The sequence below is a fragment of the Sturnira hondurensis genome, unplaced genomic scaffold (genome assembly GCF_014824575.4).
Source record: "Sturnira hondurensis isolate 20B ecotype Veracruz unplaced genomic scaffold, ASM1482457v3 Scaffold0010812, whole genome shotgun sequence".
In the NCBI taxonomy this organism is placed as follows: domain Eukaryota; kingdom Metazoa; phylum Chordata; class Mammalia; order Chiroptera; family Phyllostomidae; genus Sturnira; species Sturnira hondurensis.
This window is the reverse complement of record NW_028083443.1, coordinates 3,668,405-3,682,376: the sequence shown is the minus strand read 5'-3', so window position 1 is coordinate 3,682,376 and position 13,972 is coordinate 3,668,405. Positions and strand designations below refer to the sequence as shown.

The 13,972-nt window shown below is 38.0% G+C and overlaps 1 protein-coding gene across 16 annotated transcripts in view; it reads left to right on the top strand.

Moving 5' to 3' along the window:
- Positions 1-4,679, top strand: part of RBM26 (RNA binding motif protein 26) — an 82,321-nt gene extending 77,642 nt beyond the window's left edge. For 13 of the 16 annotated variants that reach the window (XM_037059402.1, XM_037059400.1, XM_037059396.1 and 10 more), the window contains one exon: positions 2,296-4,679. The gene's annotated coding sequence lies outside the window, so the exon portion shown is untranslated. The remainder of the gene's footprint in view (positions 1-2,295) is intronic. The other 3 variants (XM_037059390.1, XM_037059388.1, XM_037059387.1) reach the window with 1 other exon arrangement.
- The last annotated feature ends 9,293 nt before the right edge of the window (positions 4,680-13,972 follow it).

Sequence of the window (13,972 nt, the reverse complement as noted above, 5' to 3'; positions counted from 1 at the left end):
CTGTAAAATGAAAGTGGTTGGACTAGATGACCTCTAAGATCCCTTTCACATCGGTAGCTTCCCTGGTGTATATTAGTGTTTAATCTAAAACAGTTTAGTACATCTGTTCCAACTCTGTGTACATGTTGCTGCTGTTGTTTCTATCTTATCAGTAGAAACAATTTTGATTTGATTATCATAATTTATATTATGAATTGTACAGTTTGTCTTAGTACAAAAGACAGTGTGTCTTAGTACAGTTTTGTACGTGGTGTTTTCAAAGCTTGCCTTTGCCGGCACAAATTCCATTCAGCCTCTGAAGTACAGATTAACTTCATCAACTGTATTCATCAGCACTTTTTCCTCTCTACTTGCAACTTTTCCATTCACTCTGAACTCAAAGTTTAAAACTCTTTCCTTATTATAATATGTTACCTAAAACATGAAACATATATTTTATTACAGTTATAACAGGTTATTTGCTTTGGTACAGATCTAGGCTGACTTGGGAGTGAAAAAAGGATTGACAATGATGTAGCTGGATATTTGTTTCAGGAAAAATTGAAGGAAATTATGTGTTATTGGTTAAAAGATTGAATAGGATTGTCTCAAGGGATGGTTGAGTTGTCATTTCACATATTTCAGTATTTTATGTCTCTACCTAAGCAGTTTTTAAAATGTTGTTGGATGAGGTAATATTTTTAAAATTAATTTTAATATTTAACCAATGCCCAGGCATTTGTTGAACTCATGTAGGAGTGGGAGAGTGTTCCATACTGCTCGTTTTATCGTGACATGACCAGATGCATTGTAGTAGTTTACAGCCTGACTTCACCTTTGAGCTCATTATCTGTAGAGAGTATGGCTGAGTCTAACTGAAGGGAATTCCCTGTCACTGGAACTGTTGTGTGAGGATGGTGTTTCCAGTCACATGGGGAACACTGATCATTGGCTCGAAGGATTACAAAAAGAAAGCAAACAGTTGCATGTTTGGTATGATGAAATATCAATGGCTATATTACAGTATTATACAAACTTTATCATCTGTTTTCTTTTTTCCCCTTACCTATAATGTGAACTAATTATAGAAAATTTTTACTTCTAGAATTTATATAAGTACTATAGTAAACTATTGTTTTTTCTCTCGCAAAAGTCTTTTAAGCCTTTTAAAACAAAAATATGTTGCATGAAATTCTGGTTAAGTTAGTTCACTTTTTGGTCTTTCTCAGGATTTTTCTTACTTTTCTAAAACCTTATAAATGTAAAGTAGATGTTTAATCTAGTATTAAATTATAATATTTGAAAGGCAAGAAGAAAATTTCCTTTTCCCAGACCTCAGGAACTGCCTTGTTCTTGTTAACTTCTTGAACTGGCTAGTTGCTCTAAGGTATGTATGCAGGCATTTAGAGAAGAGTAGGTTTTTTACTCTCTCTAATTTTTATATGCCTATCAGATGGCAGCAGATAATCTTCCAAAATAACTCCCTCAAAGTCCTAAGAAACAAATCTTGAAGAACATGACTGCCATTGCTCAGTAATTTCTAATGAAAACATAGCTTAGTTGAAAATTTTCAAATTTGGTAATAAATAATTTTCTTGCACTTTGTAAGTATGATGTTACTACTTAGTGTAATTGAGAGTACTTTTATTTTACCTTTTTGGTATCGGTTATTATATTTGCTTCTCCCTAATCCCTCCTTCCTTTGTTACTTCATCTGTCCACTCACCTCCCCATCATCCAAGATTAGTCTTCCTTTGTATACCAAGCACTGTCTCATTTTGGTGTGTTCCTTTTTATTTTTGTTATTTAATCATTGTGCTTCTTATAGAATTTTATGTCATATATAGCATGACTAAAGAATAAAATGATTATCATGTGGAATTTAAAGAAATTAATTATATGTTGCAATTACTTTGAAATCTTCAGGAAACTTGTTTTTGCTTTCATTTATATATATAAAATCTTGGCATTTGTTCATGATTTTTTCAAATTACTTTGCCTACCCACACCTCTAAAAATTTGCTATTTGATTGGTTACTACATTTCCTAGCCCAAATTTTTAGATCATAGTCATGTTGTAGAGCTGTGATCTTTGCAGTGTAGTGTTTGAAGGAAGCGTGATGCAGAGAGGTTTTGTTAAATCATTTCAAGCCGGAATTGATCTTCTGTGAAGTCTGTCTACAATGTTTATTTTGATTCTTTCTAAAATAGACTTTTTTTGATACTTAGAAAAATTGGAGGTCAATGTATGGTGTGATTCAATTTTTAGATTTATTTACTATTTTCAGTTTTTTTAATAGTCTTCTCTTTTTCCAGCAGAGAGAGACCATCATTGCCTGAATTTAGCTTTGACTACAGCAGCAAGACCTGTTCCTGTCTGGACACGACTGTTACAATGATGTCACTCTGGCATTTCATGTTTGCCCTTTATCCATTTGAGTAGATGTTTACATATGCTATAATTAGCATTTTATCTTTACAGTTTCTAAGGGTACATCTGAGTCCAGAAGTGTATCTGAGTGTCTGCTTTGTTTTACCTTATTCTTAAATGTTTCCCCCCTTACTTTATAGCCATTTATTTTTTATATACCATAAGAACGCAAAAGACCTCTTGGTTTCCTAGTGTGACGTAAGTTAAGTCTCAGCCAAGTTGAGAATTGTGTCTAGGAAATCTGTAAAGCCATGATGCTGTTGTAATTCACATGAAAATTTAGAATGAACAAAATGATTAAAACATTAAGTATATGTTTAGTTTACATTTTGGGAGGGGGTTCAACGGTGTACATTCCCAGAGTTAGAATAGTCCTTTAAAATGATTTTGAACAGATGGTAAAATAGTTTTTTACTCACCCTTGCTTATTTCTTCTAAAATACTTAGTGAAGCTGTTCCTAAGACCACTTACCTGAATAATCTTTAAAAATATTCTTAGCTCTTCAAAATCAACAATGAGACAATTTTTTTTTCTTTTCAAGTATTGCGGGATGACCTGTGGAGTATAAGTATTGAAAAAATATCTATTTAATGTCTAATTTACACAGTTCCATGTTTTCCTCACATTCAAGACATAAAAGACAATCTTAAAAGCAAGGGGAAATAATGCTGCGTGTCTGGCATTGTTAAAGACTACTATAGTTTTCCTATCTTAAAAGGTATATGCCCATATTATTTATTAATAAGCAGTATGGCTTACAATTATTTATAGAGTATGATTCAATTTAACCCTAGGTATTTACCCCAAACATCCTTTTTAAAATGGGCATCAATTTAAAAATCAGTTTTCAGGAAATCAGTTTTTGAGTATTTCAGATCCTCCTGAGGTATTTGAGAATTTGGAGGTTATAGTTGGTACAATCTCTCTTGGAAAAGTCCAAATGGCATTTGATTATATTCATCCTTGTTCATGCTATATTTTCCTTTTTTGTGTGTGCAAAGTTGACTATTCTGTGAATATTTCTTTCTTGAGTATGCATTGCACTTGCCTTCATGAAAAATAAAAAGATGAACACATCAGTCACAATGTAAATGATCTATTTTGATCCACTGTAGTTGGAGACAGCATAGTTAGTACTAGGCACGGTATGAAGGAAGAATACATACTTTGGAAGGTCTTCTAACATAATTATGACCTAATAAGTGTACAAGGCCTTTTTAAAAATAGACTTTAGTTTCAGTTTATATTTGCAAACTAGCATATAGTTGCAGGGAAGTTGTAAATATTTTCTGAGATTAATTCAGTATTTTTTCAAGGAAAGACTCTCTGCCCATCCAGTAATGTGTATGCGTGTGTCAGAAACCCACAGAACATTGTCTGCAGAGGCTATATTTGCTGCTCCCGGTTTCAGCTGGTTTTTGGATGTGGACCACACATACTACCACCCTCAGTTTTTTTTTTTTTGGGGGGGGGGTCATCTTCCTGTTTTTCCCTTGCCTTTAAATTAAAAACAAAATAAAGCAAAACAAAATTGAACTTACCATTTGGAATCAGAGTTTAGGTGATTTGATTCTCAAGATCATTGCACTTTTTAGAAATTGCTGTGAGATCCGGTAGGTCAGTTACATATATTCCCATATGTTGATGAATTAAAGATATGGATTGGTTTTTTCATTTTCCTGAGTGGAATTCTCGTGGAGCTATGTGTAGTTAACTGCAGAATCACTTTTGTGTAATTGAATGAAGCAGTTTACCTTTGCATGATTGCATTATGGAAGCCTTTTTATATATATCTTTATATTTTTCAATATACTTAAATTTTACACTACTAGCTTCTCTAGTCATGCTATATTTGATTTTTTAAAATAGAGTTTATAAATATTTATGCTCAAAATACAGATCAATTGAATATTTTGGTCTTGTTTACAAGGTAAATAATACTTTAAAGTGATGCAGCCCCAAAGTGTCTTAGGAAAAAGTCATTGGTGCTATAAAATCTTTCAGTATCATTTTTGAGCCTGTTATTTAGACTTTGCTAGGCTTTAATCTCTGATTGCTTGTGACATATTTTATTCTAAAATCATAATTCTGAACATGGTCAGTGGTTAGTGAAGAGCCCAGCCCATTAGAAATACCACCCCGTAATTTAAAAATAAGCAGAATGACATCATATTTATTTGTGCCCAGCTTCCCAAAAAGAAAATAGTTCCTTCAGTTTGTCATCAGCTGTTTTGAGTAAGAGGAATGGTGTTAACCTGGCTAGGATTTAAAAAAATGATCCTTCAGCTTGGCCCAGTTTTCCTGTTTCTTATTTCCAATGGAAGACTTTTCTAGTCCCCAAATATGGTGTGATCCTGCTCTGCTTTAAATTCCCGTTTGTCTTTTACTCAACAAGATGCAGGGTAATTCTTAAGTATTTATAGAATATTTGATGAGTTGAAAGAGATGCATTATTTACATTGTACGAGTTTTGTGTTACTGTGTAGATTGTTATTTACACCCACAAGACCTCATTCCAGCGCCTTCGTGAATGTTCTTAAGAATCAGCAGAGCGTTCATTAGATGTTTATTTTTGATTCTCAGAATCCCGAAACCTGTTTGGGATGTGATAGAACATATCTGGCACAAGAGGTTCTTTAATAAGTGGCTTAACTCAGTTTCTGTGGATCGTTGAACCTTAAAACACCAAAGGAACCTTTTCTTGCCTGGAGACTGGACTGTTACAGGTTTTAGTGCCTGTGCCCGTATGTGTCCATTTCACCAGTGTGTGTTGGCACGGGGAAAAAATTCCCTGCTCTTTGAGTGGGGCAAAAGTAATTGGTTAAGCTGTAGCAGCTTTTTTGTTTGTTTGTTTGTTTATTTTTAAAAGTACTAAAACTTGAACTGAAAAGGGTAAAACTTGAACTAGAAAACTACTCTTTTATGCTTAGAATGTTTATAGTATTACATGTTTCTGTGGGGTTGTCAACATTTTTATTTATAGTTGAATTATGTTGTGTTTGTTAAATATCCATGATGTTTATTATTTTTATATTTTGAAAAGTTTTTAAATAAAATAGTCTTACCTAAAAGCAGTTGTTAAATTTTTAAAAATTGTCCTGTATCTTGCATCAGTAGAAAGAAAAATTTGCAGCCCTCAGGCATTACACAATTGAGAATTCTGAAAATGTTTGTATTAAGAAATGGCTTCACATTGCCTCTTCCCCTCTTTGCCCTTCATTCTCACTTTAAATTGTTTTAAGTCACCTTTGGTATCAATGTATTACTGGCCTAATGGCTCCTTTTCTCTCTCACACACACACAAATCTTCCATACCTTATGCTCCCTGACTACTGCCTCTTTACTGCCAGAAACTTGGTCTTCTGTTTGGGGACCAAAACGCTTCTCCTTATCGTGGGCAGTGAGAGCAGAAGCAGTGTTAGGTCAGAGGAGGACCGCCGTGGGTTCTAAAGGGAAACTTGGCCTGAAGTGCGTACACTGCCAATCTCCAAAATGACTGGAAGTGTAGAACTTCCCTCCCTCATGTTCAGTTTTCATTTGGACGTTTCTCCTGACTTAATCTGCTTTTCCAGCATTTAGCATATTCTTTTCATATTTTATCAAATGATAAAATTTTTCTTTTACTGCAGAAATAGCTTCTATTGTCTGTAGTTTGGGGTAAATAAGCTGGGCTGCCACTAGGGACACTGCTTCTGTGAGAACATGCGTGATCTCCAGGTGCACAACTTGCAGTAAAAACCAGGCCGGGTCTGACTGTGAAGTAGTCGGGGACTCGAGGTTGAGATAACAGAGAGGACTTTGTTTAATAATGACACACTTGGTAAAAGTATTGAAAGGAGTTCCATTTCTTACATGAGTATTGCCAGTCCCGGTGAAGTATCTGCAGATTGCACATTTTGTGAGCCTTACCTTGGCCTGAAACATACTTCTGTATAAAGTATGTATAAATTTGGTCTTTTACCTGTTTTTTAAAGGTTTTATTTATTTTAAGAGAGAAAGGAGGGGAGGGAGAAATGGAGAGAGACATCAGTGTGTGGTTGCCTCTCACGTGGCCTCTACTGGGGACCCAGCCCACAACCCCAGCGTGTGCCCTGACTGGGAATCAAACCAGCGACCCTTTACTTCACAGCCCAATCCACTGAGCTACACCAGCCAGGGCTGGTCTTTTAAAATCCTTTTTAAAAATCACCTAAATGTTGTTACAGAAAAGCTAGAAATTCAAAATAAAAAAGGATGATAGAAAGCCTGCCATCTGTAAATCACTAGACAATTAAAAATGAAGTAATAGGTATACCATTCTGTAGTCTTCGTTTATGACAACAGATTTATACCATTTTCAAAGCCCCACCATTTGTAGATGAATCATAATGTATTGAATCAATTCTCATTCTGAAGACTTAAAAGCCTTTCCATTTTTTTTTTTAAGATTTTATTTATTGTTAGAGAGAGGGGAAGGGGGAGAGAGAGGGAGAGAAACATCAATGTGCAGCTGCCTCCCACACGCTCCCCACTGGGGACCCTGCCCACAGCCCAGGCCTGCGCCCTGACTGGGAATCAAACCAGTGACCCCTTGGCTCATAGGCTGGCACTCAATCCACTGAGCCACACTGGCCAGGGCTGATTTTTATAACTTTTTTATGGCACTTCATAAAATTTCAAGAACTGTTGTAATCTCATAACTGTATGAAAGGATAGGAAGATAATCTTTAAAATTATAAAATAAAAATGGCAGAGTCAGAATGGGAATTACATTTCTTAATACCATATCCACTCTAAGAATATGCAAAGAATTGTGAAGTTGTTTATAGCAACAACAAAGTTAACTTTTTTCATCTCCCAAACTGCACTTTCTTCAAAGTACATTTTCTTCATGAAGTTTATGAACATTTGTTACTGAAACTCATGAAATATGAAATAGCTATGAAAGACGAATATAGAATTGGGAAGATAGTGGGTTCTATGTATTTCCCGTCATAAATTGGAAATTTCAGTTTTTGAACACATAATTTTATTGGGAAGAATAAACTCTTGCAAACTATGAACATTTTCCTGAACCACCCATGTAATAGTCATGTTTTAGCTAATATTTAACAATATTACATTAATTCCAGTATTTGAGAGTTTGCAAGTGCCATGGCAGTTTTCTTAAATTGTCCGTCTTTGATTCACATAAATTTAAAATATGTATTATTATTAAAGTATGCAAGAATATATTTTATGTTCAGTGATAATGAGGGCCCTGGTTCTGTTTGAAATACAGGCCTCAATGTATTGGTTTATTAAGATTTTGAGTCGTGGAGTTAATGAAAAGACCAGCTTTTTCTGATTTCAAGGACGGATAGAGTGCAGATAACATACAAGAAAAGTCTGTCACGCTCTTGAAACAGTATTAAGCTTTTTTACCCCAAAGATCTCATTTAAATGAAAAATTTCAGCGACATTACCAATCTATTTTTTAAAAAGAATATAACAATTCATGGACATCCTGTATTTTTTATTAGAAGTCAGTGTTGGGAAGAAATAACGTAGATTGTAGGGGTTATAGATATTTGCCATTTTGGAGTTAGAAATGGACAGCTGTAGAATTTGTACTAAGTTTAATGCAATATTTGTTTAGTTTTGTGATAAGTCTAATAGGTAATATGCCAGTTTTACTTTTTTGTTGGTAAGTCAATATTCAGTTAGAAAATTAAGGAATACTAAGAAGGAAGCTCTCTTGCTCTTAGCAGTTGCCATGTGAATGAGGTAGGAATTTAAATAAAAACCAAACAGGTAATGATAAAAATTCTTGAGTGCTGATATGATTATTAGTCATGATAACCTTCACACATGTCATACTTGTAATACTACACAGATGAAAATTATATGTTAAAATGTACTCTAACCCTGACCAACCTTTCTCTAGTTAACCCAAAGGAGTAGGATTTTTTAATTTTGCTAAAATCTCTAGTGAAAAAGGGGTGAATCTCTCAATGGGAGCATTCACAAAAGAATAGAGCCCTCTAAGATGCCGAGGCTGGGAAGAGAAAGGTGGATTGCGGGTTTAGTCCTGCGTGCAAGTTCTGGTTCAAAGCAGCCTGGAAGTGAGTACATTTCCATTTTTGTCTTTTCCTCAATTGGTAAGTTTTGTCAAGCATCAAAAGACATGAAAATTTCATAGCAATTCTTGCAGCCGAGAGCACGTTTATTTGGGATAACTCTTGTTCTTCATGGGAAGCACTCGAGGTCGGGTGATGATAGCAACCTGAGTGAGTTCCACGGTACTCGCCCCCCCCACACACACCAAAGAGCACCCAGTCATCTGCCACAGGAGCACCTCGGCACAGTTGATACCATCACTTGCAGCCATGAGCCACACTGTTCAGAACCAACATCCAGGTTTATTGTTTCAAGATACTTGGTGTGTTGCACCTGTGAACCTGCCTGTGACTTCTCTTGCCCAGCTGGACTTTGGAGTTTTCCAAAGGCAAACACTTAGGCTCCCCTGTGTGCATTTCTCTCTGTGGCTTGCCACAAACCATAACACAAAAGTCAATTGTATTTCTGTATCCTGGCATGGGACTCTTGGAGACTGAAAAAACAATGCCAGTTATAAGCACTGTTGGAAAAAATAACACACGTGGGAGTAAATCTAACCATGTCCAGGACTTACATGCTGGAAACTATGAAAGGCAAATAAAAGAAGATGTAAATAATTGGAGATTCCAACATAGTATATGTAGGTATCAAAGTCAGACACTTTTTGTAGCTACAAACAAAATTATCCTAAAATTTACATGAAAAGGCAAAAACTAGAATAACAAACAATTTTGAAAAAGATGAAAGTGAGAAAAATCAGTCTATGCAATTTCATGATATTTTATAACTACAGTAATGGAACTGTTCTTAATAAAGGATCTTGAGAGGGATAGACACACAAATCAGTGGAACAGAATACAGATCTCAGAAGTGGACCCACACACATAGGCCCAGCTGATTTTTAATAAAGTGCAAAAGCAATTGAATAGAGGAAATAAAGCCTTTTCAACAAATTCTGGGACAACTGGACATTATTTTTTTAAAAAAACCTGACCAAAGTTTCACACCTTAACAACAATGAACTCAAAATGGATTGTGGACAAACGTAGGCTATAAAACTTGTAGAAAAAAATCTTTGAGATCTAGAGCTAGGCAGAGAAGTTCTTAGATTTGACACCAAAATCATGATTCATAAAGGCATGATAAATTGGATCTTGTTGAAACCTAAAACTTGCTCTGTGAAAGAATCTGTTTGGAAAGCCACGAAGTGGGAGAAAATAGTGGCCAAGCACACCAAATATGTGTCAGCACTGGTGTCTCAAATAGACGCACAAGTCCAAGCTCAACAATGAAAAGACGCAATCCATGGGCAAAAGACAGAAAGGCATTTGCCCAAAGGTAACATTTTAGATGGCAAAGAAGCACACAAAAGATATTCAGCCACTAGGGAAATGGAAATTAAAATTGCAATGAGCTATTACTACCTTCCTTCAGAATGGCGAAAGAAAAAACAGTGACACCAAATGCTGGCAGGGATGCAGAGAAACGATCACTCACGTTGCTAGTGGGAATGTTTTCTCTGGAAAGCTAGGGCAGTTGTATAGCCACCCTGGAAAACAGTGTGGTAATTTCTTAAATAGCTAAATATGCAAATATCCTGTGAACCAGCAATTGTACTCCTGGGCACTTAAATTCTTTTCACACAAATGCTTTTACACAAATGTTCATAGAAGCTTTACTCATAATAGTAAAAACCCGGAAATAACCTAAATATATTTCAGCGGGTGAATGGTTAAACTGATCTATTCATTCCATAAAATAATAGCAGTAAAAACAACTACTGATGCCTGCCACCCCGGGTGAGTTTCAGAGATTATAGTATACTGAAAAAAGCCAATCCTAAAAGGCAACTGTAATTCCATTTACATAACATTCTTGAAGGAACAAAATTAGGAAGATGAGAAAGAGATCTGTCCCAAGGGTTCTGGAGGAGGTGGGGTGGAGAGAAGGGAGTGTGAGCACAAAAGTGCAGCCCAAGGGGTTCTCACGGTGATGGGAACCAGCACCTTTGACTAAATAGTGGTAAGCTGGTTGCATTGCACTACAGTTTTGCAAGGTATTACCCGTTGGGGGAAAATTGGCAAATGGTACGTGGACTCTCTCTTGTTTCTTACAATTGCATGCGAATTTAAATTATTTCAAAATAAAAAGTGTAAGGAAAGGCAGAGTACTATCTGCCTAGTTCCATCCAGTCTCCGGGAATGTTTTGGAAGGATGTGTGCTTGCCCAAAAGAGTGAGCTCTTAAGAGCGCATATTTGAGGTGTAGAAAAGGAGTAAACAGTTTGCATGCTGAGAATTTCTGGAAGTACCTTAGACTTACCTCTTTCACTGCTTACACTCCACCCGTGCCAGCAGTCCTGCATGCATGGTGACTGTCATTGTTTCCTTCAGCCTTGCTGCCTGAGGGGGACTCTTCCCTCCGAGACCTGGCAGGGTGCCTCTACCTAAGAACAGGTGGGTGAGGATAAAAACAACTAATGCTTACTCTGCACTTCCTGCCCTTTCCCACAGTTCAGGAGAGTTGCAATCATCCAAAAGGGGAAGGAAGCATATAAAACAAGAGCAAAGTTATAAATTAAATGCTCTGAAGGAGACATTAATTTCTAAGGGGAATATAAAACCTATAATGTCTAGGAAGGCTCCCCGTGAAAGTGATCAGTTGAAGTGGGAAAGCTGAGCAGGGGCGTAGGAGTCGGGGGAACACTTTCTCGAGGGAACAGATTTGTGCAAGAGCTCCACGGAGGGACCCAGTGGGGTGCCTCTGAAGAACAAAGCAGCCCCGTGTGGTTGCAGTGTGGAGATAAACAATTTCAGAATTATTTACTAGAGAAGTTTTAATCTGTGGGTGAGGATGAGATTCCTAGAGATCAAGTACAGAATAAGGAAATCTTCACTGAATTCAGGTAATGTGGGCAGTTTCTACAAAGAAAGACTAGAAAGGGCAAAGATGGAACCAGGAATGGGAGTTATAAATGGAGGCCAAAGCTTAAAAATAAAAAAGCTGTTTAGGAAGAAGTGATAATATTATAAGGTAAAGTAAGATGAAATGGGAAAAGTCCAGGAAAGAATCCTGGATTTGGGGATAAAGAAGTCATTGATGGGCCAGGAATGTGTGTTTTTTAATTTGTGGCGGGGGAGGGGGTGCTTATGTGGTTTTGTTTGTTTTAAAGAGGGACATGAGAGTGAAATGAATAGGCTAAGGAGTAAAAAAATGGTAAGAATCTGGAGACAGTACAAGCATCAGGGTTTTTTTCAGATTTTTAAGGGCAGAAGAGAGATACTAGCAGTTTGCAGGGCAGGTAAAGAGGCAGCAGAGATTTAATCACGTTTCAGTCTGCATAGAAAGTTCTAATGAGAAGATAGTGTGGAAAACACCGATAGTTTAAGATTCCCCCCAAAATAGGACGAGAACAGATCTTTGGATCACAATGAAAAAGACTGCTCTTAGTAACGGAGACAAGTCCTCCATTGCAACAGGAGGCAGAGAGAGGGAAGGAAATTCATTATGTTTTTAGGTTTGGTGGTGGAATTCAAAGAGTCCCCCTCGGATGGTTTCAGTTGTCTCTCCAGCTGGTCAGAAAGTCATTTGCTATATACCCTCACCTGGGTAACTGCTAAACAGCGCCTTCCCCTCCACTTTACCTTCTTTCCCAGTTGTACGGTGAGAATCCCCCCTAACAATCTAGTCTTAACTAGTGCCCTTCCATTCTTCCATACCAGACTCATCTGGGCCCCTCACAATGGCCTCTACTGCCAATTATAGGGGCCTCTGTTAAAACCTCGCTTTACCGGATACGCCCAGCCCTCAGCGGCCCCTTGCCCACGCACCCCACACCCAAGCTGCCCTGTGGTGTAGAAGTCAATGGTCCTTCTTCAAGTCTCCGCCATTGTACCTGGGATGCCACGAGGCCTCTGCTCAGAGCCTTTTTGGCTCCTGCTGTTTCCTGCTCTAAGCTGTGCGAGCCAGTGGATAAACAAACATCCTGCCGTTCCTTCCATAATTCCTTCCTGCTCTATGTACTTTCTTCCCTGATCTCTAATTTAGGAGGGGGAAAAGGCTTCCCTAGAAATATCAATTAATGAAGTACTCAGAAATGGCAAGGAGCACAAAGCAATCAGAACGTAAAGTTTTAAGAGAACACATCTTTCTAAGTGTGATGCTATTTATGTCATAAGCCTAAACCGGCACAGCAGCGGCCAGGGCAAGATGGAGAGAGCTCAGAGCAATGGCTCTCTCCTACACACGGAATGCTGTGCTCTAGGTGGGCCGAGGGAGGCTGCAACAGGGATCAAGAAAGGTCCAGCATCTCAAGCCCAGGAAGAAGTTGGGGAGGAAGCCAAACCATGGCTGGGTTTCCCAGGAGAGCATGGCTGGGCCCCAGGGGCTCCAGAACAGGGTGACCCGAGGCAGCTGCTCTCCAGTTTCCTGTTCCCCAGCCGAGTTTTATTGGCTTGGCCAACCTGCTCCAATGCTGCCCTCTCCCCAATCACCGAAAGACACAGTGGCACCTCTGAGCGTTTCTGCTACACTGAGGTCCGCTGGAAAATTCACTCTACCTCAGGACAGGAGGGTGAATGAGTTACAGAAAAATAATTTAAAACTTAACACAAAATAAAAACTACAATGTCAATTGGGTCAGAAATGCAGGAGATACACACAGACACCCACACATACAGGCAAGGCCATGCAAAAAAGAAACTGCATGTGTGTGATTTTGTTTGGCTGGGTTCCTTTCAAATAAAAGTGGTGTTTGGGGGGAAAAGAGTTTTAAGAAAGATAGAAGCTAGACAGACAGTCTGGAAAGAAACAAGGTTCAGAACATTGTAAGAACTTTGAACTTCATCCTGAGGTGTTGGGGGGGGGCACTGAAAGGTGTGAAAGTTTGGAAGTTAAAAGGAGATGGAATGGAAGGAAGACAGAGATGAGGCGAGCGGAGTGTGGAGTGTTTATATGTCATCTTTGATTATAAATCATTTTGCAGTGGTGAGGAGGATGTGTTGGGGTCGGGGACAGAAGGGCAAAGGAACCCCAGACTTGTGGACTGAGCAACACAGCTGATGGTCGTGTCATACTCCGAGATGGGACATGTGGGGTTGGGAGCAGAGTTATAGGGTAAGAGAGGAAGTTAAATTCACGTCTGACACATTGAGCCTTAGGGCCTTGTGGGATATCAACATCGAAATGTCCTGTAGGCAGGAGAGAAGTCTGGGATGCAGACTTAGGTCATTGATATATATGAGTGAGATGGCAGAGTAAGGACATGAGCATGGAAAGAGGGAAGGCTGAAGACGGTGAACCTCAGTATTTGCAAGGACAGATGAAGAAGGTACCCATAATAATACAAATAACTATAGGCAGTCTTTGCTTTTACACCATTCCTATATGCATGAATTATCACCCACTCCCCGAACACCATGAATCACAATCAGTTACCATGGTGTCTTACCTATGATTAATTGTTTCCAGTGCAAAGTTCACGCT